The sequence below is a fragment of the Bos indicus genome, chromosome 17, assembly GCF_029378745.1.
Source record: "Bos indicus isolate NIAB-ARS_2022 breed Sahiwal x Tharparkar chromosome 17, NIAB-ARS_B.indTharparkar_mat_pri_1.0, whole genome shotgun sequence".
Lineage (NCBI taxonomy): Eukaryota > Metazoa > Chordata > Mammalia > Artiodactyla > Bovidae > Bos > Bos indicus.
The window spans coordinates 14265347-14283423 of NC_091776.1; the positions used below are offsets into that span (position 1 = coordinate 14265347).

Consider the following 18077-nt stretch of genomic DNA (forward strand, 5'->3'; position numbering starts at 1 on the left):
TCCTCCATTCATGGGATTTTCCAGGCAAGAGTACTGGAGTGGGGTGCCATTGCCTTCTCCGTCTAATATCAGTAGTCCCTAATCTTTCAGGCACCAGGGACCGGTTTCATGGAAGACAATTTTCCCATGGACGAACGTTGGGAGAAGAGGGTTTTGGGATGAATCACCCACATTACACTCATTGTGCACGTTGTTTCTATTGTGACTACACTGAGATTAACCCCTCTACTCATTATAGTCTCCATTTGCACCGCAGATCATCAGGCATTAGATTCTCATAAGGAGCACACACCTGGTACCTTCCATGTGCAGTTCACAGCAGGGTCCATGCTCCTGTGAGAATCTAAAGCTGCTGCTGATTGACAGGAGGTGGAGCTCAGGGAGCGATGTGAGGGATGGGGGTGGCTGTACATACAGATGATAGTTTGCTCACTCCTGCTATGTGGCCCAGTTCCTGACAAGGGTTGGGGTCCCTGTCTTACATCACCCTTATCTTGTGTTGAGTAGATTTATAAAGCAATCGGATATTAGCCTGATTCACTTGAGAAGAGTTGGATATGATTTAGCGACTGAGACTGTGTCTCCTGGTGAGACACAATGCCATTTTCCTGGTCCACCTTCCCAGTGGCCTTCAAAAGATGCACTATGTTCACCTTCTGTGCTCTGGATTTATTTTCTTTCCTTTTGACTTTAAAATATCATCATGACTGAGAAATAAGTAGCAATATCAAAGGGAGAGCCCTAGAGAAAAAGATCACTTAGCCCAGATAAAAATGAGCAAAAGGTTACCATCATAGTCATAAAATTAGGGTTCATTAGCTGTACCAATGGCACCCCACTCCAGTACTCTTGCCTGGAAAATCCCATGGACAGAGGAGTCTGGTAGGCTGCAGTCCATGGGGTCACTAAGAGTCGGACATGACCAAGCAACTTCACTTTCACGTTTCACTTTCATACATTGGAGAAGGAAATGGCAACCCACTCCAGTGGTCTTGCCTGGAGAATCCCAGGGACAGGGGAGCCTGGTAGGCTGCTGTCTATGGGGTTGCACAGAGTCGGACACGACTAAAGTGACTTAGCAGCAGCAGCAGCTGTACCAAAAGGAGAAGACAGACTAAGAGCCTTTATACAGGCTTCACTTTACTGAAAGCATGAGTAGAACATTAAGTGACAATGTTGCAAGAGTATGGAAGAGCCAGGACTTCCCTGACAGTTCACAGGTTAAGACTCTTCACTTTCAATGCTGGAGGTCTGAGTTTGACCCTTGGCCTAAGAATTAGGATCCCACATGCCAAATGGTGCAACCAAAAAGAAAAAAAAAAAGTTAAAAAGGAAAAAAGAATAAGATAGGGCCAAGCTCAGAACATCAATGTGGATGATGAATAAGCAGTTTAATGTGTGGATTAAATGCACAGACTCTAGAGCCTGAATGCCTGGTTTCAAACTAATTTCACTAGTTATTAGCTGAGACCTTGGGCAGCAGACTTATACTCTATACTTTTGGTTCATAATTTACAAAATGAGGATAATAATTGTCAATCATGCAGAGTTACTGGCTAGTTAAATGAATTAAGTATACACAGATATACTTATATAAAGGTTTACAAAAATAGAAAAATTGGTCTTAAAATTATATGGAACTTGTAGGGACCCCAAATAGCCAAAATCATCTTGAAAAAGTACAGAGCTGGATGACTTACCTTGCATCATTTCAAAACTTACTACAAAGCAATGGTAGTCAAAACAGTATGGTGCTGCCCTAAGAATCAATGGAATAGAATTGAGAGTCTAGAAATTAACTCCTATATCTGTGGTAACTGGCTTTCATCAAGGGTATTAAGACCATTAAATGAGGAAAGAAGAGTCTGATCAAAATATCAAGGAAGACAAGGCTCTAGACACACTGAGGTCGGAACTCTCCTTCACTATGTACTGGAGGTTGGTATGGTGCTTGGGAACCAAGAAAAGAATGTATAGTGTTTTGTGGCTTGGGGCTTTTAGTATATTTGGAGTCATTTGCTTTTCTGAGACAGACATGGTCAGAACATTGCCCAACTCCCAAGGTGTGGTAGAAGTCTCTCCATGAATTCCTTCGTAAGATTCTATATGCTGCCACTGTCCCACGACTCTTAGCAAGTACAGTGTGGCAACTGGGGACTTGTGGGTGAGTTACTGTATCACAGGAGAAACAAGTCCTACAATAAAACAGAAAATGGGCCTTTTCCAAAGAAGATGTATATATGGCCAGCAGACACATGAAAAGATGTTCAACACGGCTAATCATCAGAGAAATGCAAATCATAGCCACAGTGAGATACTACCTCACATCTGTCAGAATGACTATCAAAAAAATCTACAAAAGTTGGCGAGGATGTAGAGAAAACAGAATCCTTGTATAATGCTGGTGAGAATGTAAATTGGTGAAGCCATAATGGAAAATACTATGGAAATTGCTCCAAAAATTAAAAATAGAGCTACCATAGGATCCAGCAATTCCATTCCTCAGTATATACGCAAAGAAAAGAAAACACTAACTCCAAAAAATGCATGAACCGCAATGTTCATAGCAGCATTGTTTACAATAGCCAAGGTATGAAAGCAAGCGAAGAGTCCATCAACAGATGAGGGGATAGAGAAGATGTACAACACACACACACACCCACACAGAGACAGACACACACAGACACACATACAGATACACACACACACACACACACACACAGAGACACACAGACACACATAGACATACACACACACAGACACACACACACACAAACACACACAGACAGAAATAGACACACACAGACACACACAGACACACACAGGAATATTATTCAGCTGCAAAAGAGAATGAAACTCTGGCATTTACAACAACATGGATGGGCCTAAAAGGTGTTATATTTAGTGAAATAAGTCAGAGGAAGACAAATATTTTATATCACTTATATGTGGAATCGAAAAAATAACATAAATAACTATAACAAAACAGAAATAGATTCCCAGATACAGAGAAGAAACTAGTGGTTACCAGTAGGGAGTGGGGGCCGGGAAGGGCAAAATAGGGGTAAGGGATTAAGAGGTATGAACAATTATGTATAATATAAATTAGCTAAAAGAATGTATTGTAGAGAACAAGGAATATAGTCAATATTGCATGAAACTCTAAATGCAGCATAATCAATAAAAATTTTGAATCACTATCTTGTACACTTGACTACTATATAACACTGTAAATCAACTATATTTCAATTAAAAGAAACAGAAAATGGGAAAATATTAACCCTGGGTTACCTCATATGTCTACTGTCAGTTCTTGCTCTTCTCTCTATCAGATCCCGGAAATCAGTTTCCGTATCCATCACAACCAAGTTTCTTTGAGCAGTAAATAAGGACATGAAATGAGCGTGCTGATGTCCAGGTTTTTCTCTGTTAGTGTTTGTCACTGTTGCTTAATGACAGACACAGCTTAGAAAGCAGAGGTTGTATATGTTTGGCTTAATTTGAAAAAATTTAAACCTTTTCCTAATTATATTTTATGATTCATTTCACAGAGAATTTAGAAAGCATTAAAAAGCAGAAAAAAATTACCCCAATTCCAATAGCCAGAGTTAACCCTGAAATGTTCCTTTTTAGTGTTGTTGCTTTAATTTGACTTATGTATCATAAAAAACCACACAGATAGGTGCTTATTAAATACACAGATATGATACTAATGGCTGGAAATCTATTACCTGTCTGCTTTGGTTGGTAACTTACCTGGCAAACCAGGAGTGTCAGGTGGCCCTGGAGTCTGTGCTGCAACAGGTTTTGTGAAAATATAACCTATAAAGACATTTGGGAAAATTATCTAAAATGTACTTCCCCAATAGGTTCATAGATGTTTTCAGTCATCCTCTAGAGACCAAAGTACAGAGAAATTCATCACAATGATGTTAAATCCAACTTCCCAATTTGAAACCAGTGCAAGTTGATTTTGAGATACTGTGCCTCCTTCCCCATCTTAGAAATCCTTCTCCAAGGGTTCAGAATGAGAGTGTTCATTTCTTTCTAAAAACCCAACTTCACACCAACCTAGAGATTTAGAGATTTGGAAACTAGCCTATGGATCATCTCAGGCTGACCTTTGAGGCACCGCTGAAGATTAGAGATGAAAAGGATTTTGATGCCATCTAGTCTGTGTTTTATTTGATAGGCAGGACGAAACTGAGACCCATGCGAGTCAATCAGTTCTCCACACTTAAACTGGTCTGCAACAAATTTCTGATCATTTGTTGTTTCTGCAACTAGTATTAACTGAGAGCCTAGTACATGCCTGGCAGGCTTCCCTGGTGGCTCAGATGGTAAAGAATCTGCCTGCAATACAGGAGACGTGGGTTCGATCCCTGGGTCAGGAAGATCTCATGGAGAAGGGAATGGCACCTACTCCAGTATTCTTGGCTGGAATATTCCATGGACAGAGGAGTCTGGTATGCTACAGTCCATGGGATCACATGGATGAAACTGAGAGACTACACACATATGTAAGCCTAGCAGAGTGGGGGAGACAAAAATGAAGACACAGATTTGGCTTTTAAGAAATTTAGAGTGCTGTGGTCCCTGAATCCCAGTTCAGAACTCAGTCCTGAAACAATTAAATTGAGAGAAATGTTCTCTTCCTAGATTACTGAAGGAAAAGGAGAAGCCTTGCTTCTTTGCTGAGTCATTCTAACGGGGTGCCTGCAGGCGTGTGTAGTGAGATGCACACAGATCACCAAGGCCTACGGACCCAGAGCTCTCTCCAGGTGCTGTTTAGCATCAGGACCCTATACTCAAATCAGAGCTTTGGCTTTTCCTTGAACACACTCTGCCTTCTTCTGCCTCAGAATTTTCGTCCTTCTCCTTTCTACCTCCACCACCCTCCCGAGATTTTGCAAGTGTGGCCTCTTCTCATTGTTCAACTTTCATCAGAAACATCACCAACTCAGAGAAAAAGGTCCTGCTACCCTTCTCTATGTTGGCCTTCTGTATTATGTCCAACACCTTCCCTAGTTTATTTCTGGGTGCTATTTTTCACTCTTTTTTATTTCAATACTTCTTCTGCTGAATGCCTCTGTTCCCTCCCTCTCCCTGCCCCCACCTGCCCTGAACATGAACTCAGGAGCTCATTCGTGGCACTGTCGTGGCCTTGGTATAGGGTACCTCATGCATAATTACTGAAGGCACAAATGAGTGAAGGAATTGAAGGATTGGGAATCAAATCATAGAAAAGAAAATTACTCTCCACAGGAGGATGATCTCTGATACACTTAGAAATACTGGCTTTATCCTTTAGATTACTGGAGAAAGCAAACAAACTCTTTTTCCCCTCATTTCCTCACACTTTTCATGTTCTCTTCATCTAATGAGTAAGGGTGGTGGCAATCATTTCCAATACTTTCCTTTTATTTTCTAAAGTAGTCACATCAAGAGAGTTTCTTTGGAGGATTCCAAAAATGCAAAGCTGATGACAGCCTTGGCACTGGATACCAAGGCAGTCTGTGGAGTCACTTAAACTTGCTGACCTCATGAAGTCTCATTAAGGCTTTAACTCACTCTGCCTGAGCGTTTGTAGCATGAATTTCTTTCTTTTCCAGGAGTCCTTTCCAAAATCGTGTCCCTCCGCTTCCCCAAATGGGTAACATGTCTACTTCGGGACAGTAACCCCACTCTGCCCTCTGGAACCACACCATGAATACCTCTGGTCTCCTCTGTGTGAAACCTTTACATATATTTGGATATATTTAAATATTATGTCATATTTCTGGCATGTATTTCCTTTTCCTCAAGCTAACTGTCTTTATTCTTTGCTATTTACAAAAATTCGAGTAACTCTGTGCGTGCATCCTAAATCCCTTCAGTTGTGTTCAACTCTGCAACCGTACGGACTGAAGCCCACTAGGCTCCTCTGTCCATGGGACTTTCCAGGCAAGGATCCTGGAGTGGGTTCCCATGCCCTCATCCAGGGGAATCTTCCCGACCCAGGGATCAAACCCGTGTCTCTCAGGTCTCTTGCTTTGGCATGAGGATTCTTTACCACTAGTGCCACCAGCGTGGGTGCTAAGTCGCTTCAGTCGAGTCCGACTCTTTGCAACACTATGGACTGTAGCTAGCCAGGCTTCTCTGTCCATGGGATTCTCTAGGCCAGAATACTGGAGTGGGCTCCCATTTCCTTCTCCAGGAAGATAACTCTGCTAGTCTTCTGTTTCCTGGAATTTCCCCCTTCTCCTTCACTTCTCAGAAGTCACCATCCTATACCCAGGTTTGTTTCCTAGGTTATAATTGTTAGCATAGCTAAATACCTCTTCACTACCACCAGACGCTGGAGTAAGGACATTACGGTAATGATTTTATTTAGTCCTTAGGTGACTACTCGTTGACAGCACTAGGCAGGTACCAATATTTCCTGTATTTCTCAGATAAGAACACAGGCTGAGGGAGGGAAAGTAACTTGCCTTAATTCTCCCTGGCTTTCAGATGTGAAGCCAGGTTTGAAACTTTCATATCTGTGCTTTAACCATTACACACTTTATCCCCTAGTGCAGGGTCAGGCAAAAAGTTTGTTCAGATATTTTCATAACATGAATGAGTGAATTTTTTAGCCACACTAATATCTAAGAAATTCCTGAATCCCTCCTCTAATTCCTAGAGGGCTCAGTTGATTCTTGAGACTCTGTAAACTCAAATTACAACCACGTCTGAGGGGGCTAAACACATTTCAAATAATTACCTGCTCCTTATTTAGGTTATGGGCACTAGTATTTCTGACACATAAACGCTGTATTTGAGAAGAACTTTTAATCTTAACACTCTCAGGAAGAGGCCAAAAATAATGCTAATTTGATACTACTTCATAATGCACCTATGTTACTTTTTATTTTAATGAACTGATTTCCATTTCTGTCCAAACCACACAATCCCTCAGCCAATAAGAGTTCTTTATTTCTTTCTTTTTTTTTCCCCTGTATCACATCTCAGTAATGGACCACAAAATGGAAAATAACGGCGCCCCCACGGCCGCGCCATGGATTCAGGGTTCATACTTGTTGCTTGTAATTTTTTGTCAGGTGAAGGAGGAAATTATAATTTGGGGGAAAACTTTTTGAAAAATAAGGAACATAGACCCACCATCACCTTCATTAATGACTCTAATTTAAAAGTTAAACTCATGAAAATGCCATAAAGCAAAACATTCTTTCACACAGACTTGTTTTTTAAAGTATTTGATTACATTGTTTCAAGGCTGGCTAGGCTTGTAATTGAACAGCATACCTCTCATCCAGCAATGGGTAACTTCACCACCTTACCAACCCACTCACAATAAAAAATCCATCCACCAGACTGGGCTGGGATCCTGGTGGCTCAGGCGCAAAGAATCTACCTGCCAGTGCAGGAGATGTGGGTTTGATCCCTGGGGCGGGATGAACCCCTGGAGAAGGAAATGGCAACCCACTCCAGTATTCCTGCCTGGGAAATCCCATGGACAGAGGAGCCTGGTGGGCTACAGTCCATAGGGTCACAAAAGAGTCAGATGTGACTGAGTGACTAAACAACAAGACTGGGATCTGAATACTACTCATTCAGTTATTCAGTTAAGTCAAAGAGGACTAAAATGAGATAGTTTTTCTTGTAGCTATAATCCTATGTCCCATAAAACAGCATCCTGCTAAGAAAAAAAAAATCCACCTACCTGACAATAGTAATACAAAGATCAGTTTTCGGTCCATTCTGAGATCATAAGCTGGCTTCCCAAGGTCAGTGCAAGAAAACCGCCAAGGATGACTGATGTGACATCTGTGGCCTCAGCCTACACATTGTTATCTTTCAGGTTCACGTTCTCTAGGCATCAGTTTATAGGCTGGGTGGCATTTTTAAATGATGCAAAGTTGCACACCATCTGTCCATGAAGATATGTGGGTATCTGCTTAACCAGGACTATTAAAGCCTTCAGTCAAGTCTCCACTTCAGGGAAGTGCATACATGTTAAAATTACTTTGCATAAACTCAGTGGGCAGTTCAAGGTAATAGCAGTCAGGAGCCACCCAATTAGACAAATGAGAATGAGACTGTGAAGGCCTGAAATTGGACTTCCTGATGGCTCAGCTGGTAAAGAATCTGCCTGCAATGCAGGAGACCCCAGTTGGATTCCTGGGTTGGAAAGATCTCCTGGAGAAGGGATAGGCTACCCACTCCAGTATTCTTGGGCTTCCCTGGGGGCTCAGATGGTAAAGAATCCTCCCACAATGCCAGAGACTTGGGTTCGATCCCTGGGTTGGGAAGATCCCCTGGAGGAGGGCATGGCAACCCACTCCAGTATTCTTGCCTGGAGAATCCCATGGGCAGAGGAGCCTGGTGGGCTACAGTCCATTTGGCCACAAAGAGTTGGACACGATTGAGTGACTAAATACACACATGCAGGCCTGAGACTAAGGCCTGAATCAGGCTGAGGTAGCCAGGAAAATTGTTTTAATGTGGAGATTCTTATGGGTCACAGAGAAAATGGCTTCTTACATGAGATAAGTGTTTGAGAACTGGAATTACTATTAGAGTGCTATGAGGTTTGAAAAACTCTCTAGATCATGGCAAGTCATACAGCAACATAATAATATGAGATGCAAGAAATCTTTAATTCACAATAGAATTTGAATGGAACAGCTAGGGCCCACACCGAACCAGTGTGGTGATTTCTCTCCAAACACGCCTCATTATGGAGGCATAGGGTGGATAATTAGGAGATTGGAATTGACATATATAAAATACACAATGAATGGGAACATATTGGATAGCTCAGAGAACTCTAGACAATGCTCTAAATGGGAAGGAAAATCCAAAAATGAGGGGATATATGTATATGTATAGCTGATTCACTTTACTGTATAGTGGAGACTGACACAATGCAATGAAACAATTATGTGGTGATAGTCAAGTCACTTAGTTGTGGTCGATTTTTTGTGACCATATGGACATAGCCCACCAGGCTCCTCTGTTTATGGGATTATCCCAGCAAGAAGACTGGAATGGGTTGCCATTTCCTCCTCCTATAGTTGATTCATTTTAGTGGAGACTAGCAGCCATGAAATTAAAAGACGCTTACTCCTTGGAAGGAAAGTTATGACCAACTTAGACAGCGTATTTAAAAGCAAAAACATTACTTTGCCAACAAAGGTTTGTCTAGTCAAGGCTATGGTTTTTCCAGTGGTCATGTATGGATGTGAGAGTTGGACTGTGAAGAAAGCTGAGCACTGAAGAATTGATGCTTTTGAACCATGGTGTTGGAGAAGACTCTTGAGAGTCCCTTGGACTGCAAGGAGATCCAACCAGTCCATTCTAAAGGAAATCTGTCCCAGGTATTCATTGGAAGGACTGATGCTAAAGCTGAAACTCCAGTACTTTGGCCACCTCACGTGAAGAGTTGACTCATTGGAAAAGACCCTGATGCTGGGAGGGATTGAGGGCAGGAGGAGAAGGTGACGACAGAGGATGAGATGGCTGGATGGCATCACAGACTTGATTGACGTGAGTTTGAGTAAATTCCGGGAGTTGGTAATGGACAGGGAGGCCTGGCATGCTGCGATTCATGGGGTCTCAAAGAGTCGGACACGACTAAGTGAATGAACTGAACTGAACTGAACAGAATATTACGAAAAGAATCACAGTCCGGTAAAAATTAATTTTAAAAAATCTAAGGCATTTTAGATATGTGTGGATCACAAATACAAAAGACTTTGTGCTAGCAAAAAAAAAAAAGAAGCATAAATGAACGAATGATGAGACAATAAATGTGAACACTCAAAATCAAAAAGGATGACCCAAAAAAACTCGTTGCAAAACAGATTAAAATGAGATGTCTAATCACTGATTATAGTAAAGTTGCAGGATATAAAATCAACACACAGAAATCCCTTGCATTCCTATACACTAATAATGAGAAAACAGAAAGAGAAATTAAGGAAACAATTCCATTCACCATTCCAACGAAAAGAATAAAATACTTAAGAATATATCTACCTAAAGAAACTAAAGACTTATATATAGAAAACTATAAAACACTGGTGAAAGAAATCAAAGAGGACACTAATAGATGGAGAAATATACCATGTTCATGGATTGGAAGAATCAATATAGTGAAAATGAGTATACTGCCCAAAGCAATTTACAGATTCAATGCAATCCCTATCAAGCTACCAATGGCATTCTTCAGAGCTAGAACAAATAATTTCACAATTTGTATGGAAATACAAAAAAACCTCGAATAGCCAAAGCTATCTTGAGAAAGAAGAATGGAACTAGAGGAATCAACTGCCTGACTTCAGGCTCTACTACAAAGCCACAGTCATCAAGACAGTATGGTACTGGCACAAAGACAGAAATATAGATGAATGGAACAAAATAGAAAGCCCAGAGATAAATCCACGCACATATGGACACCTTGTCTTTGACAAAGGAGACAGGAATGTACAATGGATTAAAGACAATCTCTTTAACAAGTGATGCTGGGAAAACTGGTCAACCACTTGTAAAAGAATGAAACTAGAGCACTTTCTAACACCATACACAAAAACAAAATCAAAATGGATTAAAGATCTAAACATAAGACCAGAAACTATACAACTCCTAGAGGAGAACATAGGCAAAACACTCTCCAACATACATCACAGCAGGATCCTCTATGACCCACCTCCCAGAATATTGGAAATAAAAGCAAAAATAAACAAATGGGACCTAATTAAACTTAAAAGCTTCTGCACAACAAAGGAAACTATTAGCAAGGTGAAAAGACAGCCTTCAGAATGGAAGAAAATAATAGCAAATGAAGCAACTGACAAACAACTAATCTCAAAAATATGCAAGCAACTCCTACAGCTCAATTTCAGAAAAATAAATGATCCAATCAAAATATGGACCAAAGAACTAAATAGACATTTCTCCAAAGAAGACATACAGATGGCTAACAAACACATGAAAAGATGCTCAACATCACTCATTATCAGAGAAATGCAAATCAAAACTGCTATGAGGTACCATTTCACACCAGTCAGAATGGCTGCGATCCAAAAGTCTACAAGCAATAAATGCTGGAGAGGGTGTGGAGAAAAGGGAACCCTCTTACACTATTAGTGGGAATGCAAACTAGTATAGCCACTATGGAGAACAGTGTGGAGATTCCTTAAAAAACTGGAAATAGAACTGCCTTATGACCCAGCAATCCCACTGCTGGGCATACACACTGAGGAAACCAGAAGGGAAAGAGACACATGTACCCCAATGTTCATCGCAACACTGTTTATAATAGCCAGGACATGGAAGCAACCTAGATGTCCATCAACAGATGAATGGATAAGAAAGCTGTGGTACATATACACAATGGAGTATTACTCAGCCATTAAAAAGAATACATTTGAATCAGTTCTAATGAGGTGGATGAAACTGGAGCCTATTATACAGAGTGAAGTAAGCCAGAAAGAAAAACACCAATACAGTATACTAATGCAAATATATGGAATTTAGAAAGATGATAACAATAACCCTGTATACAAGACAGCAAAAGAGACACTGATGTGTAGAACAGTCTTTTGGACTCTGTGGGAGAGGGAGAGGGTGGGATGATTTGGGAGAATGGCATTGAAATATGTATAGTATCATATATGAAACGAGTCGCCAGTCCAGGTTCAATGCATGATACTGGATGCTTGGGGCTGGTGCACTGGGATGACCCAGACGGATGGTATGGGGAGGGAGGAGGGAGGAGGGTTCAGTATGGGGAACACATGTATACCTGTGGCAGATTCATTTCGATGTATGGCAGAACCAATACAATATAGTAAAGTTAAAAAATAAGTCAAAATTAAAAAAAAAAAAAAAAAGATCAGTTTTACAAGGAGGTGGAACAGCAACAACATGAACTAGATCTGAAACAGCCCCAAAGAAGGTGTTTGGATACTCTATCACAAATGTCTTACTTCCTCTAAGAATTGTGTAAGTCCTTCCTGCTTGACTCAGAAAATAAATTTGTTAAATCAACAACTTGTTAAATAGAGTCTACGTCTATTTTTACCCACATATTTTTATTTTTGGCTGTGCTGGGTCTTTGTTGCTGTGTGGGCTTTTCTCTGGTTGTGGAGAGTGGGGGCTACTCTCTAGCTGTGGTGCTTGGACTTCCCATTGCAGAGACTTCCCTTGGTGTGAAGCATGGGCTCTAGGGCACACGGGCTTCAGTAGTTGTGGCTCCTGTGCTCTACAGCACAGGCTCAATAGCTGTGGCAAGCAGGCTTAGTTGTTCCATGGCATGTGGGATCTTCCCAGATCAGGGATCAAACCTGTGCCTTCTGCACTGGCAGGAGGATATTTTCCCACTAAGCCACCAGAGAAGTCCCACAGATGGTTTTTTTTTAATATAAATTATTTATTTTAATTGGAAGCTAATTACTTCACAATATTGTATTGGTTTTGCCATACATCAACATGAATCTGCCACGGGTGTACACGTGTTCCCTATCGTGAACCCCTCTCCCACCTCCCTCCCCATACCATCCCTCTGGGTCATCCCAGTGCACCAGCCCCGAGTACCCTGTATCATGCATCGAACCTGGACTGGCAATTCATTTCACATCTAATAATATACATGTTTCCATGCCATTCTCCCAAATCATCCCACCCTCTCCCTCTCCCACAGAGTCCAAAAGACTGTTCTATACATCTGTGTCTCTTTTGCTGTCTCACATACAGGGTTATCGCCACATGTGGTTTTAAAGAAAACTTTTTATGAAACTGATATTTGCAGTTTCAGGAAATGGAGCCACCGCAAACAATATATTTACTGGGGAAAAGATGGAGATAGATATCTGTTGACATCCAAGCTCCCTGAAACTGGGGGATAGAGGAAGTGTTGAGATGCAGACAGGGAGGAGGCTGAGGGGCACAAAGGGGCCCCTGAGGACCAGTGCAAAGTCCGAAAGCCCCAGAATCCTGGAGCCCCTCTGAAGGCCCCACCGATGCACGTGAGACAACTGCAGAAAGGTTTATGATAAATCAGCATAACCAATCTTCAGCAAAACAGTAACCTGCTTAAATTCACTGTTTGCTGCCGGGGTAATACCAGGTTGGGCTGCAGAACTTTTTCTCAACAGATAACCAAGTCAAAGAGACCTGAGGGGGAATTAATATGAGCAAAAAAGATTATTTCAGATAGACATTTGCAAGAGGAAAGCAATTAACATGAGCCTTAAAATGCTTATTTCCTTTTGAAAATGGGTATATAAATGAGCAGCTATCCCCACAAGAGACTAGTAAGCAGCTATTAAAGTGTTTTCAAAATAGTTGATATGGAGACTCAGGATAAAATAGAGAAGTGGAAAACAGCCACCTCAAAAACTGTATACACAGAAATAAAATCCTGCTTGATTCTTTTCTGCTTGATGCTGTGTGTGAAGTATATGACCACACAGCATTTGTAAAATAAAGCAGGCAAAATCAGGGTAATATCACTTTGTCTTTTTACAGGGAAAAGTAGAGTTCAGTTCAGTTGCTCAGTTGTGTCCAACTCTTTGCGATCCCATGAACCACAGCACGCCAGGCCTCCCTGTCCATCACCAACTCCCAGGGTCCACCCAAACCCATGTCCATTGAGTTGATGATGCCACCCAACCATCTCATCATCTGTCGTCCCCTTCTCCTCCTGCCCTCAATTTTTCCCAGCATCAGGGTCTTTTCCAACGAGTCAGTTCTTCTCATTAGGTGGCCAAAGTATTGGAGTTTCAGCTTCAACATCAGTCCTTCCAATGAATATTCATTTCTCCTTTGGGATGGACTGGTTGGATCTCCTTGCAGTCCAAGGGACTCTCAAGAGTCTTCTCCTTTGGATGGACTGGTTGGATCTCCTTGCAGTCCAAGGGACTCTCAAGAGTCTTCTCCAACACCACAGTTCAAAAGCATCAGTTCTTCAGCATTCAGCTTTCTTCACAGTCCAACTGTCACATTCATACATGACTGCTGGAAAACCATAGCCTTGACCAAACGGACCTTTGTTGGCAAAGTAATGTCTCTGCTTTTTAATGTGCTGTCTAGGTTGGTCATAACTTTCCTTCCAAGGAGTAAGGATCTTTGCATTTTATTGCTGCAATCACCATCTACAGTGATTTTGGAGCCCCAAAAAATAAAATCATCCACTGTTTCCACTGTTTCCCCATCTATCTGCCATGAAGTGATGGGACCAGATGTCATGATCTTAGTTTTCTGAATATTGAGCTTTAAGCCAACTTTTTCACTCTCCTCTCTCACTTTCATCAAGAGGCTCTTTAGTTCTTCACTTTCTGCCATAAGGGTGGAATCATCTGCATATCTGAGGTTATTGATATTTCTCCCGGCAATCTTGATCCAGCTTGTGCTTCTTCCAGCCCAGTGTTTCTCATGATGTACTCTGCATAGAAGTTAAATCAGCAGGGTGACAATATATGGACAACTAACCAATCTGATCGAATGGACCACAGCCTTGTCTAACTCAATGAAACTAAGCCATGCTGTGTGGGGCCACCCAAGACGGATGGGTCATGGTGGAGAGGTCTGACAGAGTGTGGTCCACTGGAGAAGGGAATGGCAAACCACTTAGTATTCTTGCCTAGAGAACCCTATGAACAGGGGAAGGTTATAGTCCTCAAATACAGTGTTGGAAGGTAGTTCCCAACTGGTAGCACAGGGTCTAACTAAAGATATATAACTTAAAATAAAAATGATGATCAGATTATATACTGCTGTTTCTAAAATGTTTTGAATTGGAAATGCCTATTTTGATTCTGAAAAGAGCATATTTTATTTCCTTTTACAATTTGTGGGACTGAAATCAGTAACACTCCTATTTTTAAAATTAGCTAGTGGTTACCAGTGGGGAGAGGGAAGAGGGAAAGGCAATATGGGGATAGGAGAATAAGAGGTACAAGCTGTCATGTGTAAAATGAGCTGCAAGGATATATTATTGTACAGGGCTTCCCTGTTGGCTCAGACAGTAAAGAATCTGCCTATAGTGCAGGACACCTGGGTTTGATATCTGAGTTGGGAAGATCCCCTGTAGAAGGGAATGGCAACCCACTGCAGTATTCTGGCCTGGAGAATCCCATGGACAGAGGAACCTGGCGGGCTACAGTCCATGGTGTCATAAAGAGTCGGACACGACTGAACAACTAAGTATAGCACATACATTGTACAGCACACAGGGAATGTAGCCATATTTTATAACAACTATAAATGGAATATAACTTTTAAAAGTTGTGAATCATTATATTCTACACCTAGAACAAATAATAATGTACAGTAACTATACTTCAATTAAATTTTTTTAATCAGAAAGAAAATAAAATTAAAATTGATGGTTCTAGTTCCAAGGCATTTAAAACTCACAAAACAAAATGTTAAATGGAATGATCATCATTCTTTGTCAAATATTAATATACCTGACTGTGAGAAACCATGTTGATGTTCTGGGTTTGGTTCTAAAAAGACAATATTTCAAAATAAAGTAAAAAACATGCAGCATGTTTAAGAAACACCCCTCTGGAACTAGACTGTCTGGTGGGTGTCTGTTATTACTTAACTGTGTTTAAAGAACTACACAGTTCAGCTTTCAACAGTGAGTAAGTAAAATATATGAGGTAATGTGTCAGCCTCAACATTAACAATCCCAATATCTACTTTCAGCTACCAAACAAGTTTCCAATCATCAGGAATTAGTAGACCACCTAATGCACTAAAGGGAAGGATATAAGAAACTATTGGAAGAACCATCTGTGGACTTCCATAAGAAGCAGTGCATTGTAAAAATGGTGATCAGAAATAGATACTGAGCTGTTATCCCACATGAACTTCAGTCCAATCCTCAAAAAGAGTGGACATGACTGAATGTAAGCTCAGTCATGTTGCTATCCATTTTCCACCATCAGAATCCAAACCCTTACTTTGCCTCAGCTGAGTTTTTCCCAGCAGTCTCACTCAATTCCACTCTACAAACGTTCCTAATATAGTTACCTTAAATGGTATGGACCTAACAGAAGCAGAAGATATTAAGAAGAGGTGGCAAGAATACACAGAAGAACTATACAAAAAAGATCTTCATGACCCAGATAATCACAATGGTGTGATCACTCACCTACAGCCATCCATCCTGGAATGTGAAGTCAAGTGGGCCTTAGGAAGCATCACTACGAACAAAGCTAGTGGAGGTGATGGAATTCCAGTTGAGCTATTTCAAATCCTAAAAGAGAATGCTGTGAAAGTGCTGCACTCAACAGGCCAGCAAATTTGGGAAACTCAGCAGTGGCCACAGGATTGCAAAACGTCGGTTTTCATTCCAATCTCAAAGAAAGGCAATACCAAAGAATGCTCAAACTATAGCACAATTGCACTGATCTCACATGCTAGCAAAGTAATGCTCAAAATTCTCCAAGCCAGGCTTCAACAGTACCGTGAATGTCTAGATGTTCAAGCTGGCTTTACAAAAGGCAGAGAGGACCCAGAGATCAAATTGCAAATGTACGCTTGATCATCAAAGAGCAAGAGAGTTTCAGAAATACATCTATTTCTGGTTTATTGACTATGCCAAAGGCTTTGACTGTGTGGATCACAATAAACTGTGGAAAATTCTTCAGGAGATGGGAATACCAGACCATCTGGCCTGCCTCTTGAGAAATCTGTATGCAGGTCAGGAAGCAGCAGTTAGAACTGGACATGGAACAACTGACTGGTTCGAAATAGGAAAAGGAGTACGTCAAGGCTGTATATTGTCATCCTGGTTATTTAACTTATATGCAGAGTACATCATGACAAATGCTGGGCTGGTAGAAGCACAAGCTGGAATAGATTGCCAGGAGAGATATCAAGAACCTCAATTATGCAGATGACACCACCCTTATGGCAGAAAGTGAAGAGGAACTAAAAAGCCTCTTGATGAAAGTGAAAGAGGAGAGTGAAAATGTTGGCTTAAAGCTCAACATTCAGAAAACTAAGATCATGGCATCTGGTCCCATCACTTCATGGCAAATAGACGGGGAAACAGTGGCAGACTTTATTTCGTGCGGGCTCCAAAATCACTGCAGATGGTGACTGCAGCCATGAAATTAAAAGAGGCTTACTCTTTGGAAGATGTATGACCAACTAGATAGCATATTCAAAAGCAGAGACATTACTTTGCCAATAAAGGTCCATCTAGTCAAGGCTACGGTTTTTCCAGTAGTCATGTATGGATGTGAGAGTTGGACTAATGAAAGCTGAGCACCGAAGAATTGATGCTTTTGAACTGTGGTGTTGGAGAAGACTCTTGAGAGTGCCTTGGACTGCAAGGAGATCCAATCAGTCCATCCTAAAGGAGATCAGTCCTGGGTGTTCATTGGAAGGACTGATGTTGAAGCTGAAACTCCAATAGTTTAGCCACCTGATGCTAAGAACTGATGCATTTGAAAAGAACCTGATGTGGGAAAGATTGAGGGTTGGAGGAGAAGGGGATGACAGAGGATGAGGTGATTGCATGGCATAACCGACTCAATGGACATGAGTGAGTAAACTCCAGGAGACGGTAATGGACAGGGAGGCCTTGCATGTAGGGATGTGTGGTTTCACAAAGAGTCAGACATGACTGGGCAACTAAACTGAACTGAAACTGAGTGCTCTGGTAGAGTTAATCCCCCTTGACCAGTCCACAATAGTATTTCTTTTTCTGCTGTCACCCGATGCCATTTTATGTCATTTCTTGAATTTACTACTAATAACGTACTGCACACATTACATGACCTTGTCAAAGACGTGATTACAGTGGGTCATTCTTTTGCCGCTCACTATTTACAGGATTCATGGCATGTGTGCTGTGTGTGTCTGCAGTGAACCCATGAATGTTTTCTGGTTTGACACTATCATGTTGGCTTCACACTGAAATCACTTTGAAAAGTAGATTATTTAACTGGACCCAGAAGTCCAGTAATTGGTTCTAAGCACTTAGCTTAATTTTCCTCTCTTGGTCTCTGTCCTTCTGAAAACCCATTGCTTCCCTTTTTCTCAGTTTTTCCACGAGCTAATGATCCAAG

General features: G+C 41.2%; 1 protein-coding gene across 1 annotated transcript in view; it reads right to left on the reverse strand.

The window, feature by feature from the left end:
• The window catches only part of LOC109571540 (FRAS1-related extracellular matrix protein 3-like), a 53906-nt gene that overhangs the window by 21399 nt on the left and 14430 nt on the right, over positions 1-18077 (reverse strand). The window contains 1 exon segment of the mRNA XM_070769057.1: positions 3757-3822. The gene's annotated coding sequence lies outside the window, so the exon portion shown is untranslated.